Here is a 22,796-nt window from a genome sequence, read left to right as displayed (position 1 = left end):
CATTTTACAGATAAGGAACTGAAGTCTCAAGATGTAGGTTACACAACTAACAACTGTCAGAGCAAGAGATCCACACCAGGCCTCTTGACTCCAGGCCTATTGTCCTTTCCACAACACCAGATGGAATCATACTTCCCCAGAGTATAAAAACTCCAATCACTAAAACATTAAATAAATGAGAGACCCAGCCACCTATTCCCTTAGTGATTTTCATGGTCGTGATTTCAAGGAAGGCCAGAAGAGAAGATGTTTTAAGGTAGCTAAGTCTTTCAGTACTCCTCAAGTGGCTAGTTATCCACCAGGTCTATGGGCATATTCTCATACTGGCATCCATCCCTATTTAGTGTTAAGTAAAGGGCTTTTGGATTCTTGTTATGATGGAGGAGGCTCATGACCTTAATAACCTCTTTGCTGCAGAAGAATCCTCCCCACAAACCTCACAAAGGGTTAACTAGAGTCTGGCCATCTTCCCAGCAGCCCCACAATAAACAATACCCAAGCTTCCTTCCAAGGACTCTAGACTGTTTGGGAAACATTGTGCATTGGGGCAGAAGCACCCTGTTGGCCCACTGAATGGCTCCCACCCCTTTCTCGCTCGTACTTGCTCTACGTGTGCTGAAGATAACAGGCCAAGGACCAGAAGACCCAGTCCAGAGGCAGGTCAGCAGCCCTGGAAAGGGTTAAGTCTGCAAGAGGCACCCTGGACCCAGCTGTCTCCATGGGCGGTGGATTTACAGTTATCCTCCAGCCCAATGGGGCTTCTGAGTCCTGTGTGGGAGAGAGAGGCTCCTACCGGGGTCGGGGGAAGTTTATCCTTCTTGCCAAAGCCAGATTCCCCTGTCCTTCAGCCAGGGCCTCCCACACAGGCGCCTAGGGTGGGGAGGGGAAGCTGAAAATTAGGAGCCAGGCAGGGGGCTGAGCAGGATCCAGGAAACCTGGGTGGGAGAAGAGCTCAACCTGGTAAGATGCCCCTGCCTCCCTCTCAGCCTCACAGTAAGCAGAAAGACTTGTCTGGTACAAACACCTGGGTTCCATTCCTGGCCACCATGTTGGTGTTCTCCTCCATGCCTCAGTTTCTCCCTCTGAAGAAATAGAATTAAGAAGGAGTTTGATTCTGAGGAATATGGGACAATCTTTGGATTCTTTCAGGCCACTGGTATCCTGTTAGGGAATGCCCTCTCCTCCCTCTCCTTCTCCTACCTGCACAACAATTTGAATTGTTCTGGACATCATTTGAGCTTCAGAATATCCCCCAAAGTAGGGCAAGGTCAGGAGTGTTCAGAGTCCTAGGATCATAAATCTTGAGCTGAAAGGGATCCTAGAGGTCACCTAGTATTATGCTGACTTAACCAATGCCCAGCCAGGCTACATGACTTCCCCAAAGTTAATGTAATAACAATGACTGGTGTTTATATAACATTTTGAAGTTTACAAAGCACAGTTCTCTAAGACAGGCAGTGCAAATCTTACTGTTACAACTAGGAAATACCAGAGGGGAGAGTTGAGTCTAAATCATCTGACTCCACAGCCTTTTCTCTTTCCACCTTAATATGCCCAAAAGAGTTGAGCTGAGAGCTCAACAGCCAAGCTTCCTTTGAACCTCTTCAGTGCTAGCATCTGACTTGGAAACTGGCTTATACAGACATCGTACAATGAAGTCTTTTGTGAAGTCTGACCTTCTTGGGGACCCTGACTTCCCAAACTCACTACTCTCACAGTCTGCCCTATTGTAAGGGATGCCCACATGGATGAGATCCTGGATCTTTGAAAGTGTGGAAGCGTCTATAACTAGGGAAGAATTATCCCTGTTATACTCTGTAATGCTAAAATGGTACCTGTCTTATATTGTATTCAGTTCTAGGCACTATATTTTATTATATTTTTCATCAGTGACTTTTGCTTTTGTGTCATATTCTTATCTGAATATATCCCTCCTTCCTTTCAACCCAATGAACCTTCCTTTGTTCCCTTGGGGATGGAGAAACATCTCAGCAAAAAACATTCAATGCATCAACTGTGTCTGACAGTACATGCAATATTCTATACCCATGGTCCCCCAACTCTGCAATAATAAGCAAGAGGTAGATTTTCTTAGCTCATTTCTGAAAGAAGCTCAGGCATAATTACAGAGTATTCAGGTTCATTTTATTGGGTTAATTTTTCCTTTTCATTGTGGAAATCATTGTACTTATTATTCCAGGTTCTGCTTACTTCACTCTGTATTAGTTCATATAAGTCTTCTCAAACTTTACTTGGAATCCTACTCTGTGTAGCTTATAATATCCTATTGCTATCCATGTTGTCTCCCCCATTAGAGTTTAAGCTTTTTGAGGGCAAGGAATTATCTTTGTATTTGTATCCCCAGTGCTTGGGACAGTGATTGATGCATAGCAAACATTTAATAAATATTTTTTTATTAGAGTGCTCAATCACCCCTGGTCCAGTCCTTGACCACCCTTCTTTATACTCTTTTCTCTCTCTCCTCTCTTCCCATAGTTCAGAGCATGTTGACTCATAGGAAGCACATCACAGAATCACAGAACTTCAGACCTGGAAAGTACCTTAGAGATAATCTATTCCAACTCTTCCATTCTACAGGTGCCCAGAAAATTTGAGCAACTTGTCAAGGTCACACAAGTGGATCAAATGACTGATTCTTGACTAGATGCTAGATCTCATGCCAACTAATCATCGAAGTTATGTCCCTCCCCTTCCTCCCAAGGCAGAGTGTAAAGGCAGAATGAGGAGCTGTGGGGATTATAGACTGTCAGAGCTGTATTTGGAGGACTAATTGTATTCAACGTACTCCCCTGTTTCTTAGAGGACAAATCATCTAACTGGTTAGTAGGAAAAAATCACAAAGAAGAAGATATGATTCTTATAATTCTTGGTACCAACTTGCATGCTTTGGGACTTAGAATGAAAAGAGGTAGCAGTTATTTCAGCTAGAAGGCTCAGGGGGAATGAATACTAGGGGGTCTGGAATCTGGAGTCAAGAAGACTTAATCTCAAATCCAGCCTGACATTTACTGGGCAAGCCATTTAACCTCTATCTGCTTCAGTTTCTTCAGCTGTAAAACGGGGATCATAGTAGTACCTGCTTCCCAGGATTGTTACAAGGATCATATGACATAATATTTACAAAGCACTTTGTAGAATGGCTGGTTTACAATAAGTGCTTAATAAATGCTTATTCCCTTCTTCTCCCTTTGCTAGCTCCCAGCACAGTGATTAATATACATGCATACAGATTCACTAGAACTCTTCAGTATAGAAGAATTGGTAGATGGTAACAATTGTAGATTGACAAGGATTTTAAGGTTTACACAGAACTTCCCCAATATAATCCTTGGAGAAAGAAGTAACATGGTACCTTAGAAAGAATGGTGGCTGAAAGTGTGATCAAGGGTCTTGAGTTCAAATCCCATGTGTGATGCTGTCTAGCTGTGTGACCTTGGGCAGGCCCCTTAACTGCTTCAGGCCTCAGTTTTCTTATCTATAAATAAGGCGGTAGAACTAAATGACCTACAAGATTCCTTTTTGCTGTAGACCTATAAGTGCAACTGTTGTTATCTCCATTTTACAGATGAGGGAAATGAGACTGAAGAGGTTGTTAAGTGGTTTGCCCAAGATCACACATACCTCTAATAAATGTCGAAGCTTGAGTTTTAGCTCTGGTCTCCTAACTGTGAATCAATGCCCTTCCATTCTCCTGTAGTGTCATTCATTCATTTATTTATTTATCAAACATTCATTAAGTTCCCATCATGTGCAGGTCCTATTATTTCAAATCCAGGTCCTTTCTACTACACCATGAGACACTGGGCTAGGATGTGATGGTCACGAAGGAAAACTGACAGTCTCTGACCTCAAAAAGAATACAATCTAGTTAGAGTCAAGTGGGATGGAAATAATATTTGTTTAGTTGTTTCAGACTCTTCGTGACCCCATTTGGGGTTTTCTTGGCAAAGATACTGGAATAGTTAGCCATTTCCTCCTCCAACTCGTTTTATAGATTAAAGAACTGAGGCAAACAAGGTGAAGTGACTTGCCCAGGGTCACATAGCTAGTAAATGTTTGAGGCCAGATTTGAAATCAGGAAGATGAGTCTTCCTGATTCCAGGCCCAGCACTCTACCCACTGAGATATCTAGCTGCCAAGGGAAATAAGAGATACTAGATAAATATAGTGCCAGAAGATACCGTTACTGTTCAGCTGTTCCACTTGGGCAGTGATAATTGCTACTGAAAAATAATTCTTCATGCAGTGGAATATTATTGTGCTATAAGAAATGATGAGCTGGCAGATTTCAGAAAAATCTGGAAAGACTTACATGAACTGATGCTGAGTGAAGTGAGCAGAGCCAAGAGAATATTGTACACAGTAACAGCAATGCTGTGCGATGACCAGTTTTGATAGACATCTCTCCTCAGCAATACAGTGATCTAAGACAACTCTAAAAGACTCAAGATGGAAAATGCTAGCCACATCTAGAGAAAGAACTACAGTCTGAATGCAGATCAAAGCAGACTATTTCTCTCTCTTCTATTTTTTTCCCTTGTGGTTTTTTCCTTTTGTTCTGATTCTTCTTTCACAACGTGATTAATGTGGAAATATGTTTAATATAATTATACATATATAGTCTATATCAGATTGTTTGCCATCTTGGGGAGGGGGCAAGGGGAGGGAGGGAGAAAAATTTGGAACTCAAAATCTTATGAAAGTGAATGTTGAAAACTATCTTTACATGTAATTGGAAAAAATAAAATACTATTAAGTGAAAAAAATAAATAAATTTTTAAAAATAAAATCTCACCTTCTACAAAGAAGCCTTTTACTATCCTTGTGAATGCAAAAATAATAATTAATATTAAAAATTTTCCAATCAGAAATGCACCTATCTGGCAAGATAGATATTTCTCCAGTTGGTTAACCCATCTTATCAATTAAACTAAAGTCATGGGTTAACTCATCTTGGATTGGTTAGGCCATCTTCATAATAAGACTGCCATGTGAACCAATTAATTGTGCTCTTTTATATAACCACTGACTTAAACTCAGTCATGGTTGGTCTAAGTGTCTGAAAGGGTTAGTACACAACTGAGTACCCCTCTGTCTTATTTCTCCCCAGCTCCCCTTCTCCATGCCCTATTTTGAGTTCTCTAGTATTGTTCCCGATTCCAAGGACTGAGCGAAGAAACTGAACACTAAATCTTGTGACTAACTACCAGTCTGGAACAGATGCCAATCAGGGGTGGAGGAAGGTGGGGATGGCACACTCTTCTAGCAGCTTGTCAAGGAAAAGAGAGATCTCCTGGTTCTAGACATTTCATCAGATGATTGGGAGACCAAGAAGACAGAGACAAGGTCCTCCCACATCTTTCCTCCCTGGCTCCAGTGCACACATCTATGCATCATAATTTAAAAATAATACCTCTTCCTCTTCCTGGGACCAGAGCTGACACTTAACCTGACACCTTGGCTTTCTGAAAGGGGCTTACATTCCTTTAGATAAATTGGGAGAAGATGACTGAGGAGCTAGGTCCTCTGGATCTTCAATTCTGAGGTGACCCAGTGGTTTGCAGATATGTAATTAGAGAAAGGTTAGCCAGAAGGATTTCAGGCATTTTTTGCTTCAGCTATGGAGTGAGTTCTAATGTCAGTTCAGCCACTTGTCTGGGAGAAGTCAGACCTTACCCCTCCAGGCCTTAATTTCTATAAAATACTGGCAAATAGTCTCTTCCATAGTAAGATCCACTAAAGGAAATGAATAGGTTTGGCCTGAGGAAGGGAAGACTTGGAGGGATGGGGAAAGAGTCATTGACATGGCAGCTGTTTCCCATATTTGAAGAGATATCATGAGAAAGAGGGATGAGATTTTTTCTGATTGAGCTTAGAGGAAAGAATTAGGAACAATGAATAGAAATTGTAGAGAAGTGGACAAATAGGAAAACTTCCTAACAAGTCAAGCTATTCAAGCTATCCAAAAGGACTTTGAGCAAAGATTGGACGGGTCCTTGAACATACTAGGAGGAAATTCTTTTTCAAGTGTGGATTAGACTAGTTGACCCCCTGAGGTCCCTTCCAACTAGGAGAGTCTATGATACGTGAGATAACGCTTACGTGATAACAAATTCTGTGAGATACCCATTACATGGAAAAATTTATTAGAAGAGAGTTAGCAAAACAAAGTCCTATACAAAGTGAAGTGAGAAGAATGGGGAGACCATCATGCATGGTAGCAGCAATAGTTGTAAAGATGATCAACTGTGAAAGACCTGGCCACATTGATCAATACAATAATCCGAGGCTATTCCGAAAGACTCGTGATGAATATGTGCTATCTACCTCCAGAGAGAAAACTGATAAACTCTAAATACAAATTGAAGTACAGCTTTCTCACTTTCTTTTTCTTCCTTTTTTCCAGGAAATATGGTCAATATGGAAATATGTCTTGCATGATTTCACATGTATAATTTATATCATATTGCTTGACTTGTCAGTGAATGAGGGAGAGGGTTGGAGAGAAGAAAAGGAATTGGAACTCAAAATGTAAAAAGAAAAGAGCGTCTAAAATAAGTAATATGTTTAAGTCCTGGTAAGGTTCAAAAAAGAGGGGGCAGGGACTGAAAGAGAAGCTGAGGAAACAGAATGAGCCAAGCTGGTTAGAGTCTGGGGGGACCACCCAGGCTGTGAGAAGCTAGGTGTATGGGGGTGTGGTAGTAAAGGTTTGGGAAAGGGCACTGTGGTGGGAGGAGAGTAGGCTTTCTTGGAATAAATATCTGAAATTGAAAAACTGTACTCCTAGTCATGGCCTGTAACAATAACCCTCTTCCACCAATCCTTTAGGGTTGTTGTTTCACATTGGTTTAAATAACTTGAGCTATCTCAACTAACATCTGGGATCACATGCTCGTAACCAAAAGTCAGCCAGGGGTTAAAGAGCTAGACTATATGGAAATGTGGAGCTTTCCTCCTGACTCAGCCTATGACAAACTGTGTGACCATTTCAAGTCACTCAAGCTCTCTGGACCTCAGTTCCCCTTGTGTTTTTGACAAGGAAAATTGTTCTGGACACCTCCCCATTATATAGGGAGATGAATGAGGAAAGTTATATCATATACCTTGAACTCCTTAAAAGAGAATGCTGGAGAATTATGATCTATTGATGTTAGTGGTATTAATTACAATACAATTTAATCTTATAATAATGAACATAATCCTGAGCTAACCCTGGCTTGGTTTTTGCCAAGAAGTAAGAACAAGGCCAGGATAAGAGTGAGGCTGTAAGGTGTGATGGAAAGAATACCACGTTCTCACTCAATCCAGCTTCTGTCCCTAACTAGCTGTATGAATGTGGAATTCATCTCGCTAAGCCTCTTCAGTTTCTTCATTTGTAAAATAGAAAGGCGAGAGGGTTAGACTATATGATAATCCTGAATTTGGGGGATCCAAATTCAAATGGTGGCTCTGGAACTTGTTATCTATGTGACCCTGAAGAAGCCTCTGGGTTTGGTTTCCTCATCTATAAAATAAGGGAGTTGTACAATGTATCCTCTAAGGTCTTCATCTATAGTCTTGTGATTTCTAGGATTCCTTCCAGCTTTAATGTTCTTTACAGTTTTCAAAATAAACATTTATTAAGAGCCTACTGTGTGTCAGACTCTTTGCTAAGCTCTGGGGATACAAAGAAAGGTAAAAGACAGTCCCTGCTCTCAAGGAGCTCTCAGTCTAATGGAGGAGATAATACACAAACTAGATAATCAGTAAGTTGGAAATAATCAACAGAGGGAAGGCACTAGAATTAAAGGAGATGGGGAAAGGTTTCCTATACAAGGTAGGATTTTAGCTGGTACTTGAAGGTCTCCTAGGAAGCCTGGAGATGGAGATAGAAGGGAGAGCATTCCAGGTATGGGGGCAGCCAGAATGTGGGATTGTCTTTAGCTGTGGCCACAGAACTAGAAGAACTCTATATGGCTATAAGAACCTGAGACAGAAGAGGGAGGGAAAGATATCATTAGGGCTAAAACTTAGGAAGGAAAAGGTGAAGAAAGGGAGGAAACATGGCTATCGTGAGAATACTTCAGGAGCTATAGCAGTATCTTCCCAGCCTAGGAACCAATTTGCGTCTTATTTTCCTATGGGAAGAAAGAAGAAACAGCACCCCCTCTCCTCCTCTACTCTCCTCCTTCTGTGTTGACATTGCACAGGTTAATAAACAATCCCCAGAAAGCTTGTCTTGGGAAGATCTACCACTGGAATTCTCGGAATGTACTTAGTAGTCTATTGGACCTTACTTAACAAGGAGAAGTATCTGTGTGAGTACCACATGATTTCTGAAAAATCCCAGAGAAGGGGAGAGATGCTGCTCTGTTGGAGATGGACCAATGTTGTCCCAATTTTCAAAAAGGTAAAAAACTAAATTCTTCAAGCTACAGATTGCTGAGCTTAATATCTATTCCTGAAAACTTTCCAAATAGGAATGATTTGTGAGCCCTTAGCCATGGAAGCAACATTTCCTAATGGTGATTGATCTCTAAGAGATCTGCTATAGGTACATCAAGACAAGGTTATGCCAAACTAACCTCATTTCTTTTTCTGTCACTAGGTGACAAGACCTAGTCTATGAATGAATGGGTGAATGGATGATGAAAAAAAAATTTCCAGCCCATTATTGTGTGCCAAGCATTATGCTAAATCAAGATGTCATAGATATAATATTTCTGGATTTCAGCAAGGCATTTGACAAAGCTTCTTATGTTGTCCTTACAGGATAAGCAGGCTTAGGTAGCATAATTGGGTGGATTCAGAACTAAGTGAATTATTAGACCCAACAAGAGAGATTAAGAGATCCAAATCAATCCACAAGCATTTATTAAGTGTTTGCTCTTTGCCAGGAAATAATACTGAGCTAGAGGGAGGTATCCAGTAAAGTGTCCCAGGAATCTATCATTAGCCAAGGGCCGTCAAACATTTTTTTTTTCAATACTGAAGGTATAGACAACATGCTTAACACTTGTGGATAACACAAAGCTGAGAAAGAAGCTAGTACTAAGGATGATAGAATCAGGATTCCAAAAGATTCCAAAAAGGCTAGAATGATGGGAAGGGAAAGGGAGAGGAAATCTAATCATCAGAAATTTAATAAGGAGAAGCTCTACACTTGGTTTAAAAACTTCAGCTGTACAAGCGGAGGAGTGATTGGTTATAATTCTTATGATAGGATGGGTAGATGGCACAATGGCAAGAAGACCTGAATTCAAATCCAGACTCAGACATTTACTAGCTGTGTGACCCTGGGCAAGTCACTTCACCCTGTTTGCTTCAGTTTCCTCATCTGTAAAATGAGCTGGAGAAGGAAAAGTCAAACCACTCCAGTATCTTTGCCAAGAAAACCTCAAATGGGTGGTGGTGATACAATACATCACAATTCTAAGGTACAGCAAGTCTTTTCTCAACCAGATATGGATTATGCACAGTATAGATTGTCTATGGCCAATGAATCAATCATCTACTGAGTAATCAGCGAGTACCATCTGTGTGCCTTTTTGGAGTATGTAGAAGAAGTATAAGACAGTCATTTTGCATCCTAGGCTGACTTTCATCCACCACGTAGACTGCTTCTGGAACTATTTGTTGAATAAGTTATAGTGGGGATTTCTTTATTTGTTAGTTGGCGTGGATGGTCACTTCCCTTCCAACTCTAAAGGAATGGAGGTTGCTTCTTCCAATTCAAAAATCCAGTAATTCTGAGAATTTGTGATATACGGGAACCCTAATGGTACATACCCAATGAAAGTTATTTGGTGCCCTCAAAAAGATGTCATGCATTTCAAACCCAGGTGGCATTGACTTTGAAGACTACGTGCTACAGGGTACAACTAGGTGGTGCAGTGGATAGAATACTGACCCTGGAGTCAGGAGGACCTGAGTTCAAATCTGGCACCAGACACTTGATATTAGCTGGGTGATCCTGGGTAAGTCACTTAACCCTGGTTCTTGCACAAAAAAAAAAAAAAAAGATGACCTGCTATTTTGGATTACCTGGATCATGCCAGCCCTCCATTGACACAGATAATTGGGAGCAGACTGTGTTTCCCTTGTCAGCTCATTTAAGTGTGTGACTATCAGTTTTATGGCAAACCATGACACAAAGAAAAATATAAAATGGCCCTTGGTGTCATCCTCTTTATATATTTGCTGTGATGGCAACAGAGGGGTATAAGAATCTCATGCAAGTGTTTATAAGCTTGAACTTAACTGTTAATACTCAAAATATGAGCTCTGCTGATCCACAAGTAAACATATTACTGAAGGAAATTAGTCATGACAATGATGACATTCTTACTATAAGGGAAATCAGAAGAAAGAAGAATGTTACAGCCAAATGAAGGATGTCTCACAAGTTGTCCTTGGAGAGGTAAATAAAGGAACTGTAGGCATTGCCTTTATCATGTGTCCAAAGCCAAAAAGAAACATGATTGTATAAATAATTTGATTAGCTGATGTTATAGTATAGCTCATACTAAATGTGTGCAAAAAGAGGCAACAAGAAAAATAATGCAACTTCTGTACCAATATCTGTGGCAGAGGATGAAGAGATGTGAATTGAACTGAAAAATTTAATTAGACACTCAAAGTTAAATCAGCAATCACTTGGAACATTTGAGGTTTGTAGTGGAAGACTTAAATGTAAAAGCAGGAAGAAGTGAGAAAAGTGAGAAATCGATGACGAAACATGGGACAGGAATAAGGCATGAGTGGCCAAAGACTTCTGGATTGCATAGAAGCCTCATGCTTCTAAATTAAATATACTTTCTTCAAGAAAATTAATGGATGCACAGTTGGTGAGTTTGTGAACTGATTCAATCATTCTGTAAAGCAATTTGTAACTATGCCCAAAGAGCTGTAAAACCATGCATACTCTTTGACCTAGCAAGACTACTACTAGGTCTGTATCCCTAAAAAGATTTTTTAAAAAGAAAGGACCTATACGTACAAAATATTTATATCAGTTCTTTTCTGGAGGTAAAGAATTAGAAGTCGAGGGGAAGCCTATGAATTAGGGAATTGCTGAAGAAGTTGTGGTGTGTGATTATGGTGAAATACTATTGAACTAAAAAAAATAATGAGCAGAAAAACCTGCAAATACTAGCATCAGCTGAGGCAAAGTGAAATATACTGTGTATAAGGTAACAGTAATATTCTAAGATGATCAGTTTTGAATGACTTAGCTATGGTCTGCAATACAATGATCTAAGACAACTCTGAAGGACTCATGATGAAAAATGCTCTCCATCCCCAGAGAAAGAACTGATCATGTCTGAAAACAGATTGAGGCATATTTTTTTAACTTTATTTTTCTTGAGGTTTTTTTGTCTATGTTTTCTTTTGCAACATAATTATTGAGGATATGTTTTTGCATGACAACATATGGACAACCTATCAAATTGCTTACCCTCTCAATGATGGGAGGTAGGGAGAGGAGAGAGAATTTGGAACTCAGAGTTTTAAAGATGAGTGTTAAAAATTGTTTTTACATGTAACAGTGGAAAATAAAATACTAAATAAAAGCTAAAAGAAGTTAAGAGAAAGAAAATAAATTGATAAAAGCTAGACATGTTAAGTCCTTAACAGCATTACAAATAATGAAATTGACTGTATCTTGACAGAGAAGAAATGATTCATTAGTGATGTAGAAGTCAGTTCTGAATCAACTTATCTATACAGTCAGGCCACTAAATTACTATAATGAAGATCAAATTTTATATATAGCTGGAAGAAATAATAAAAATGAGAAAAAATGAAACAAAATCAAATATTTTAACTTATTTGGCAAAATGGAAAGAGATTACAGCCAAAGGCAGCACCAGTTTGAAATGTAAACTTGTTTGTAAGATTTCATAGACAAAAGTAATAGAAGATCATACATGAGGTAACTTCATAAAACTGAGACAAGCAGTGGAGGGAAGAATCAGTTTAAAGGAACTTGATGAGAGATCCACTTCAGCAAAGTCAACCCCAGGACATTTAAGTATGAAAATGGAAAGAGGGCAGCAAATTTTTAAAAAATGGAAAATATCTGCAAGGATGTTTTTTTCAATAATTACTTTCACCAAGGAGAAAAGGGCAGCTATTGTACTTGAACTTTAACATCACTGTCCTGGATATGCTTATCTAGGAGGCAGAAATGACGTTAATTAGGAAAAATGAAATAGACTAGATCAAGTGCATACAGATCTCTGCTGGAAGTGGCACTATTGTGAGTGTTGGGGAATCAATTTACATGTATCTGAAAAAGGTAAAGATACCAAAGGTGAGGGGAAAATGTTGGAGTATTATCCCCCCCAAAAAAACAACTGATCAAAAGAATATCAACAGTGACCTATATAACTAAAAACAACAATAAATAATAGCTAGTATTTATATAGCACCTACGCTATGTCAGGTATTATGCTCAATTCCTTACAAATGTTCTCTCTTTTGATCTTCACAACCTTGGGAGGTAGGTACTATTATTATTTCCATTTTACAGTTGAAGAAACTGAGGTAAACAGAGGTTAAGTGATTTGCCCAAAGTTGTCACATACATAAAAAATTGTTTTATTTAAAATATCTATACATATAATATATACTTATATATACATATTCCACAACAAACTTTATCTTCAACCTCACACAATTGACTGAAAAATTTAGAAAATATGAGGTCCCACCATGCTTGTAGTTTCTTGATTTTTTAAAAACGGATGCAGTAGAGCAAAATCTCACCTTAAAACTCTCTTCCAACAGGGTCTCCCATTCACCCATCAAAATTATTCAAGATTTCTTGAAAGATATCGCAGTTAATTAATCTACAAGCTTATATTAAGCATAAACACTGTTAGACATTAGTGGGGGGAGGGAAGTGCCAGGAACTGTGCTAAATGGTTTACAATTATCTCATTTGAGATAAGAGGATATAAAAACAAACAAACAGAAAAATCAAACAATCCTGACTGTCAAGGAGATTACATTCTTTTGGGGAAGATAAAATGTACATATATAAAATTACAGAGAATAGACATCATAAATACTGGGTAACTAAGGAGGGAAGATATTAAAGGAGGGAGGATATTAGCAACTGGAGATATCAGAAAAGGGGAAGGTGGTGCTTAAGGAGAGGTGACAAAGGAGTACATTCCATCAGACATAGTACAAAGGTACAGTAACACCAAGCGGACTGCCGTGTGTGTGTGTGTGTGTGTGTGTGTGTGTGTGTGTGTGTGTGTGTGTGTGTGTGTGTGTGTGTGTGTGTAACAAAGACCAATTCTAGGAGTGTGCTAAAGCCATCTGAACAGGCTTTGAAGAGCTAATTGTTCAATTCTAAATGAGAGCATTTATACCTTGGCAAGCCCTGATTTGTAGCATTTGCCAATTTCCAAGGTATAAATGCTTACATTGAAAATTTAACAATCAGAATCCAAGCCAGCTCAAGCTGGCTCCAGCACACCCCTGCCAGTATCTCTGGGCTACAAGGCACTTCTGCTTTGGTTAATCCTCCTCATTGCAAGCAAGGCTGACTCCTAACTTTTCAAAGACAGTCATAGATCTCTTCCGTTAATAAAGGGCTGGTTTTTGTAAACTCTGAGGGTGACCTAGAGTTCTATTTAATTATCCTGATTTCTGAAGTTATAAGAACATTGGTTACATTTTCCTTGATTGGAGAGAGGGGGGCATGTACTTAGCTAAGCAATTATCCAGCCACTTAGCCAAAGAACTCTCTATCCACCATTCAAGCAAGAGACTTCTTGACTGGCTGATAGAAACACTATTATGATGGAATGGGTGAGTGTGTAACATGCAGAGGACCCAAGCAGGAAAATCCCAAAACTGGTTTGGTGTATTCTGGGAGTAAAGAAGCCATTCTGGGGCCATGAGAGAGCCAGAGACCCTAGCCTAAGGATAACATGCATCAAGTACTTTGCAAATCTTGAGGCGCTACATAAATGATAACTGTTATTGTTATTACTAAAGTAGATCATGGAGACCAAGTTAAACCTGATGAACTTTAGGATCATAGAGCTTTGAGATTATCCTACAGATAAGGTCTTGAGAAGGTGACTTGTCCATGGCCACCCACATAATATGTGGCAGAGACAGAGGAAGTAGTAATGTGTAGATGAGTAGGATCCAGTGATTAGCAAAATTGAGAACAAGTTGAGAAATGAAGGTCATGGGGCCTAAGGGAGTCCCCCAAAAGTTCTAAGAGGAGAAGCTGAAGCTCCTAGAAAGGGATGTGGCCTAAGGCCTAGGACTGGATTGTTCAGAGGTCTCTCACACCTCCATATTTTTAACACTGTTATTTACACGCTCCCCCACACTCCCCCAAGGCCTTTTCTTTCTTATTCTCTCTGCTTACATAGATCTACCCACCCTTCAAAGCCAACTCAAGTCCCACCTTGCTTATGACTCATATTGATCTCCCTGATCTCAGACCTTCCCTTAACCTCATTTCAGTACTTTGTGCCAGCATCATACAACTCAGCATTTCATTGTTCTCTGTTCCATGTGGGTTGGTCTTGTCTCCACAACTAGACTGTAAACTCTTTGAAGGTAAAAAGTATGACTTACAAGTCCCAGATAAAGTTCCACCTTCTAAGTCCTTCCCAATGCTCTTTGCTCTTAGTGTCTTCCCTCAGATTTCTCCAAATTTACCCTGTATATATCTTGTTTGTACATAATTAGTTGCATGTTTTTCCACCAATAAACTGAGAGCAACTTGTGGAGAGGGACTGTATTTTTGCTTTTCTCCCTATCTTCAGCACTTAGCACATAATGTAGTAGGCACTTATAAATTCTTCCTTGACTTAGACTTCTCTGCATCTCACACTGCCATTAGTGCAATGGCTCATTAACCCACCACTTGCATTAACTCCAGTTCTAATGCCACCATGAACCTTGCAGTCGCATATGTATTCTCTCTGCCTCACTGAAGTTAAGTCCCATTGTTTCTGATTCTGTCCTCTTTCGAAAACACGTTGGTCATCAGACGATCATTACTTCTAAAAGGATTGATTTTGTAAATTCCTCTAAGGACAAAATTCAACCTGCCTGTTATTTGTAGGGTTTTCAGTCACATTCCCTCTTTCTTTCCTTATTCCTATTATCAACAATAAATAAATAATAGATTAAACTCCATGTGTCAGGAACTATGCTGACTAAGACTATGAAGGAAAAAATTATAAAATCCCTTCTCTGAAGGAGTTTTATCAATGGAAGTTTATCAGGAGGAATGAGCAAAAAACACTGGAGAAAAAGAAAAGACTAAAGGTTTCCACTATCAACTCATGGGCTCCCTTCACTACCTCTCAGAAAGCCTTTAATTAATTCCTTATAGACAATATTTTAAAATGTTTCTACTCTTAACAAATCTTCAACTTTTATACAAATGTCATATATTTAAAAAACATGTAAAAGAAATTCTAGGTTGGGGGTAGAGGGGAAGGGTTCATTAGCATTATTATTAAGAAGCAATAATAATAGCTGACATCTACTCATATAGCTCTTCAGTGTTTATCAGACACTTTACATTCCCCACTGGAGCCCCACAACAACCCTTTGAGGCAGATATTACAGGCATTTTTAATTCCATTTTACATGGGAGAAAACTAAGGGTTGGAGCAATAACCTGATTTGCCCACATTTCCAAAGATATGCAGCAGAAGGTAAGCCTGGGTCTTCCTAAATCCAAGCCCAGTACTCTAACCACCATGCCATACTGTCTCAACTGTTGTCCTAGACTCAAACCCTCTTTTCTTCCATACTCTCATCCTATTCAGCTCATCACTTCTCTGCAGTTTTCTGATACCTCTATCTATTCCTCTTTTAGCCCTCTCCATTAAGCCCGATTCTACTGTAAAGACATTCCCTTGCATCCTCCAGCGTTATCTTGGGTGTTCCTCCCACTTCCTCGAATCAAAGGAAACCTGGCAGTTCCTTGATGATTCCACATCCCTTGAAATCCTCTCCCAGTGAAAGTAGCTTTTTTTTTCCTGTCTCCTGCTGACTCACCGGTTCAGGAGGGAGGGGTTGCCATGCTCATTCCTTACTGCTGCTTCCATCATCACTCAGTGGCCTCTCCTCCTTGGACATTCATGCCATCAGATGATACCATTTTCTCTTTGGGTTTAGGACATGTCAAGCCTCCAGGACACTCCCACTTTCTCAAATGCTCCGGTTCTCTTTTGGTTTTTCTCAGTTGGTTTCCTTTTGCACCTGCTGCAGTTTTTCTCTTTATCTCATCCTCAGGCACCAAGCCTGAAATTTAACATCTCTACTGATCACCCCAGCCTTGAATTTGTTTGTTCTCCTCAGTTCCAATTACTTTCATGGGCATTCCTCTTCAGTCACTCTCCTGAGATCACTTAAAATGACTCCAGCTCTAAGAACATGAACTCTGAAATTTCCCTCCCTTACCAATATCTACTACTTTTCTCCTTTCTCCATTCCTTCATTCCTATGGAAATTTCTCTTTATCCTTCCCTGTGACTCCCCTCCCATTTTTCTAGGCCATTGATCCTTCATGATATTGGAACTCCATGGCCAGAAGACCACAGACAGGATCATGGATCTCAACTTGGATGGGACCTCAGATACCATCTAGTCTTCCCCTCCTTCATTGTACAGATAAGAAAAATGAGAACAAGAGACGGACTGCTCATCAGTGGACACACTACTAACAAACATTTATTAAATTCCTACTATGTACCAAGCATAAGTGGAATTTGAACCTAGATCCTCCTGACTCTGACCCAAGCATTCTGTCAACTACACAGAACTTCTTTAACCTTTTTCGCCTTTAGGCAGTGTTGGTTGGCATTGCACGGCCTGAGGATGTGCACAGTGCACACTATGTGCTTGCTTTGTGTTCAGAACCAAGGCTGCAGTGAAGTTACTCAATGCGACACGGGCAAGCACTTCCAAAAACACCTCAGATTCACTACATATTTGATTTTCAATCAATCTTTGGTCATTGTGTGTTCAGAAACCATTTACTGTTGCCAAATTCGCCCATGTGAGGTCGAGACCCACAGTTTAAGAAGTGCTACAGCACTTTTCCCCTCAAGGAAAAGTCCACAGCACCAATATTCCCAGACAGTCTCCCATGCAAACACTATCCAGGCCCAATCCCACTTAGCTTTTTAGGTCAAATGAGATTGGGTACCAAGGGTGGTATAATTTTAGGCCATATCATCAATCATTTGGAAAATTTGGTCACTACCACCACCACCCTAGAATCGCTTGCCTCTTTAATTTTGTACAATTCTCACCTTAAAAATTCTCAATTCTTGGTAACCCCTATTAACCATTCTTTGCATGTCCAGGCCTAAGTTGGCAAACATTGTTGGAGAAAGCAAAAATTGTGTTGAAGGCACCCAAAGATTCACATACTACAGTCTTGGTGGGGGACTTCATTGCTTCTCAGTCATCCCTTTATTGACTTCCTGCAACTAGTGTTCCAAAATATTTACACTCTTCTCAAGTCTTTAAATTCATCCATTACACACATACACACATGTATGCATACACATGTACACACATACTTTCCCCTCCACTTTCTACAGAACACCATGACCCCCTACTTTACCGAGATTGAAGTAATTTCATTCAACCTTCCTCAGCTTCTTCCTTTCCATCACAAAAGACCTGTTTTCACCTTCTCTCTCATCCATTCAGCTGGCATCTGAGAAAGAAAGGTCTCTCTTCCTTGGCAAGTTTCATTCTCTACTTTTTTTTTCTGGATCATATCCCATCCTACCTCAGGGACCTTTCTCCAGCAACCCCCAGGGACTCTTTGCATCTTCAGTGTCTAGCCTGTTACTAATTTCAGTAAATCAGTCAGTCAATCAATAAGTATTTATTCAGCACCTACCATGTGCCTGATGCTGGGCTACAAATAAATAGGAAACAGTCTCTAGCCTTCAAGAATTCACATTCCGTCAGGGGTAATGATGCATATTAATATAAGTTGATACAAATTGTACGTAATTTAAATACAAGGTAATTTGGAGGGGATGGCACTAGCAGGGGCAGTGTATCAAAACTTAGCAAGTGATACTTAAGTTAAGCTTTGAAGTGAGCCAGGACTTCTTAGATGCAGAAGGGATGAGTGAGTGCATTCCAGGCAGGGAGGACAATGAAGCCACAGAGGGAGAATGTTATGTGCAAGGAACCACAAGAAGGCCAGTTTAGCTAGATCATAGAGTATATTAAAGGAATAATGCATAATGAGCCTGGGAAGGTAGGTTGCAGGAAGGTTGTCCAGGGCTTTACAAGTCAAACTGATTCTAAAGATATCAAGGAGAATTGGAGTTTATTGGAGCAGAGGAGTGGATCGTCAGACCTGTGCTTGAGTTATGTGCTTTGGCAGCTGTTCCCAACCAATCAAGAGGCTGTTGCTGTGGCCCAGGTGAGAGGGGAGATCAGGATGGGAACTGGGTTGGTTGTGGCAGGAGAGGAGAAAAGGAGACAGATACCTATTCACTCTTCAAGTCTCCCCTTACTTAAATGTCTTTCCTCAACTCTACTTTCTTGAATTATTCTGTGTTTTCTCTCCTTCCCTTCACCACTATATTTTTTCGAAAGAGTAGTCTATCTATGCTTCTACTTCCCTTTGAACACTTACTCAAAATTACAATAGCTCAAAAGAAATGTGAGATGCACAAATTTAAAGATATCTCTGCTCCAAATGTTCATATGGACTATTAGTGTCTGACCCATGGTAGAACTTCCATGCTCATATTGATCTAGTGATATGATTTTGGTCCTTTTCAAGAACAAAGGACAATCACTTACCTGTCAACCCTTTGTAAACAGACTTCTTCTTCCACCACTGCATTGTAATTACTCCCTCAGAGGTCAGCAAGGAACTCCCAATCACCAGTCCTGGTGCCCATTTGTCAGTGCTCCTTTTCCTTGTAGAGGTCCAGGCCTGCATTTCTAACTGCCTGCCATGTCTATCCGGATGAAGTACTGGAAACTGAAATATGGACTCCCAACCCCCATCCTGAAGAATGTAAGATCCTTGAAGGCAGTGACTTTTTTTTCTTTTGCCTTGTGTTCTCATTGCCTAGCTCAGTCCCTGGCATATATAAGTTCTATCTGATCGATTCTTATTGATCAGGTTGTATACTTCAACAAACTCATCAATTTCTATACCTCATTTTGATTGCAATATTTTTCTTAATGGCACCACTATCTTCCCAATCCCACAAGGTTCAAAACCTTGAAATCATATTTATTTGGCTCTTCCTCACCCTAAACATCTAATTAGTTTTCACCTGCACAATCTCTCTAACATCTGCTTCTTTTCATTCCTACCATCACCTACCAAATTCAGTTCCCAGGTACTATAGCTTGGGCTATTACAATGAAGAAACTGATTCTCATATCTCCCACATCCCAAATCCAATCCCAAAGCATACTATATCCTAAAGCACTATTCAAATCATGTCTTCTCCTGCATAAACACTTTAAATAGCCTTTCATTATCTACCACGTAGAGTCCAAAGTCCTCAGTCTAAAATCTGATCCCAATTTGCATCTGCCCACCCTACTACCTTTCTACTACCTCCCTATACATATCTTAGACCAGGGGTAGGGAACCTGCAAACTTGAGGCCACATGTGGCCCTCTAGGTCCTCAAGTTCACTCTTTGACAGAATCCAAACTTCACAGAAAAAGTCCTTTTATTTAAGGGGATTTGTTCTATGAAGTTTGGATTCAAAGAGCTTCACTTGAGGACCTAGAAGGCACATGTGGCCTTGAGGCTGCAGGTTCCCCACCGCTGTCCTAAACTCTAGTCAAATGGGACTCCAGTTACTACTAACTGATTGTACCAAGAATATTTTCCCAGTCTCTTTGCCTTTGATCATGTAGTTCACTCACCCTGGTATACCCTCCTTTTAGAATTTGGAGGCAGGAGCATCTAGGTTCAAACCTGTTCGGACTTCAGTTTCCTCATCTGTAAAATAAGTCAGACTGGATGTCTTCTAAGTTCCCTTTCAGCTCTGAATCTATCTCACAGCCTGCTCTGAGTCCCTAATGAGATAATTGATGTAAAATGCTTTTCAAACTTTAAATTCAGCCCAAATGCCAATCATCATCTTCTCTACTGTTGAAATCCTACGTAAAGACAAAGAAACGAACCCTGCCTCTAAGAAACTTACATTCTGTTAGGGGAATACAGCATGTATACAAGTAAAGATAATGAATATACCTTGTGAGATGCAATGTGACTTGGTGGATACAGAACTGGCCTCAGAGTCAGGTAGACCTAAGTTCTGGCTTCTGCTTGTGTGACCCTGGGCAATTCACCTCTCAATGCATCAGACAACTCTCCAAGATTTAGAATTTGCAGAGTAGGTGCTGATCTGTGTTGTAGAGAAAGTTCTTCCCTAGGAATTCCCTACAAAGGCAAAATCCCAAGTCTGGTGCAAAAACAGTATGCCTTGGACCTCATACTGGTAGCAGCTAGGTGGCTCAGTGGGTAGAACACTAGACCTGGAATCAGGAAGACACGAATTCAAATCCAATCAGACACTTACTAGCTATGTGACCCCAGGCAAGTCACTTAATCCTCAGGCTCCTCGACTGTAAAATGAGGACAATAGCATCTCCCTCCTAGCGTAGTTGTGAAAATCAAATAAGTTGATGTCTGTATAGAGCTTTGTAAACCTTACAGCACTGTACAAATGCCCGTTTCCTAATTAGTAGTCTTGTCTTATCTCTCTCCTAGTTGACTGGAAGCAGAAAACTTTCCTTTACCAAGCTTTGGATACGCACACCATAGCACAGATCCCAGTAGGAACTTGATATTTTTTTTAATTGAATAGGAAAACAGCCTCACCTTCCTAAATACCCTGCCTTCCCCCTCTGATCCCAAGGTGAGCTATCTCTCCTCCCCCTCAATGCCCTCCACACCCAATTTCCCCACCCCCAGGCTCTCAGCCCTTTTGCCTGCACAGTCCATGAGATTCTTAGTTGCTCACCAGGGACTTGTTCTGTCCCAGTTTACCCAAAGATGACTCATGTGCCTGGCCGCAGAGAAAGAGGCAGCTCCTCCTTCCCAGCAGCAGTGTTCTTAGAGCCAAATGAGCAAACTTTTTCCATCTCATGTATAAGCCGTGGCATAGCCAAGGCCCAGTTTCTGTCCCCCCCTTCCCACCCTATCACCCCACACAGAGTTCCCAACCCATTTTCTGTCTAATCCAAGGAATCCTAAAGTTTGAGGGACTTTCCGTTCTTGCTTAGGAATACAACAACATTGGGGAGCCATTAAAACATTCTCAGCACTGGAAGAAAGATTGTTCTCTCCCAGATCAGGATCAAGTAGCCCTAAAGTCATTGCATGGCTGGGAAGTGACAGTGCTCTGGGCCCTCTTCTCTGGCTATGTGACCTTTGATAAAGATGCATTCTTTCTCAGAGTGTTCTGGGAAAAGGGGGCTCTTACCCATAAGTGGGAGAGTGGCACAGTGCTCTGAACGTTAGGGATGGCAGGGCATGGAGAATTCCTCCAGACCTTAGGCACTGAGGGAGAAGTGGAAGTCAGATTCAGCTACCTACATCTACTCTGCTCCTCCTATTTTCCGCAGGCTGTGGAATGCAAAGGACTATTCCTTCAAAACCCTTGTTTATTCAGGTCTTTGCTGAACACTGTTCCCTGCTGGTAATGGTTATGACTATCCTCCTTCCCCATGCCTCCCCTAAATTCAGGTCTTCACCTGGGATTGAGGGAGAAGTTCCTAATTTGGTATGATATGACAGATTCCACAAAGTCCTGGCCTGAAACCCCCAGTTTCATTACTTTGAATTAGACCTTACAGGAAAGGGGATTTTCTATAAAACATTCCTGTTAATGCTACTTAGGAAGGAAAGAGGAAGGACAGCCCTTTGTCACACGTACCCAGTAATGCGGATTTTTTGAAAAGTCAAATTAGCTATTACCTTGGAAAAGAGAATGCCCATTGGGCAATGGGGAATGGAACAGATGACAGTTCAATATTAATGGAAGATGGTGGCTTCAGTGAGCTATGAAAAGATGGGAGCACAGCACAAAGGGAAATCTTAGGAAGCCAGTGAGCATTTACTAGTAATTTCCTTGAGTTTAAGGATTATCTCACTTTTGTATTTGTATCACAAAGGTTTAACATAATCGTACTTAGTAAATGTGTGTTGGTTGACTGATGGGTTGAAGAGGGCCTTGATTGCCTGAAGGCTAGTGGGAGGGGTCCTAAAGTTACTTTGGGATTTGTGCCAGGAGCAAAGAGTCCTAGGCCACCCAGTCTTGCTACTCTACACAGGACACTCCGGATGAGAAGTGTGTTGGCCAATCTTTGTGTTTTGTTTGGGGGGAGATGAAGTGGGGGATGTGGGGGAACAGTGAAAAGATGTGGAAGGAAGTGGGTACCCAATTTATAGGGGTCTGTACTTGTCAGCTGCCTCCTGCATGGTCCAGGGCATCTCTTTCTCCTTAGCCTTAGTGCAGAAATCATAGAGTGCATAGAGAGAATAAATAGTTCTCATCCGGTGCCTATTCCCTAGTTAGTTTTCAACCAGCCTATAAATGAATCCCAAAGCAGAGTATAAAGGAAGGGAGGTCAGATAATCTCCATCTAGGAAGCTGAGCAAATTCCTAGGATTCCAGTCCACCAAGTGGAATTTCTGTAGGATGGGGGACTTTTAAGGGATTAGTGATAACTTGTGGTGGTCACCGGAAGGCAGGGTAGAAGTGGGGTTTGGGACGGCCCATCCT

The 22,796-nt window shown here is 40.6% G+C and overlaps 1 protein-coding gene and 1 long non-coding RNA gene across 2 annotated transcripts in view; one reads left to right on the top strand and one right to left on the bottom strand.

Moving 5' to 3' along the window:
* TNNI1 (troponin I1, slow skeletal type) overlaps positions 1-16,056 on the bottom strand; it is a 77,152-nt gene extending 61,096 nt beyond the window's left edge. The window contains exon 1 of the mRNA XM_072648225.1: positions 16,053-16,056. The gene's annotated coding sequence lies outside the window, so the exon portion shown is untranslated. The remainder of the gene's footprint in view (positions 1-16,052) is intronic.
* LOC140529511 (uncharacterized) lies at positions 536-7,641 on the top strand. Its single transcript, XR_011975574.1, has 3 exons — positions 536-660; positions 2,599-2,840; positions 5,132-7,641. It is a non-coding gene; the product is annotated as an uncharacterized lncRNA (long non-coding RNA).
* Positions 16,057-22,796: the final 6,740 nt, after the last annotated feature.

The sequence above is a fragment of the Notamacropus eugenii genome, chromosome 2 (assembly GCF_028372415.1).
Source record: "Notamacropus eugenii isolate mMacEug1 chromosome 2, mMacEug1.pri_v2, whole genome shotgun sequence".
In the NCBI taxonomy this organism is placed as follows: domain Eukaryota; kingdom Metazoa; phylum Chordata; class Mammalia; order Diprotodontia; family Macropodidae; genus Notamacropus; species Notamacropus eugenii.
Note: the sequence above shows the minus strand (reverse complement) of the source record. Positions and strands in the feature narration are given on the sequence as shown.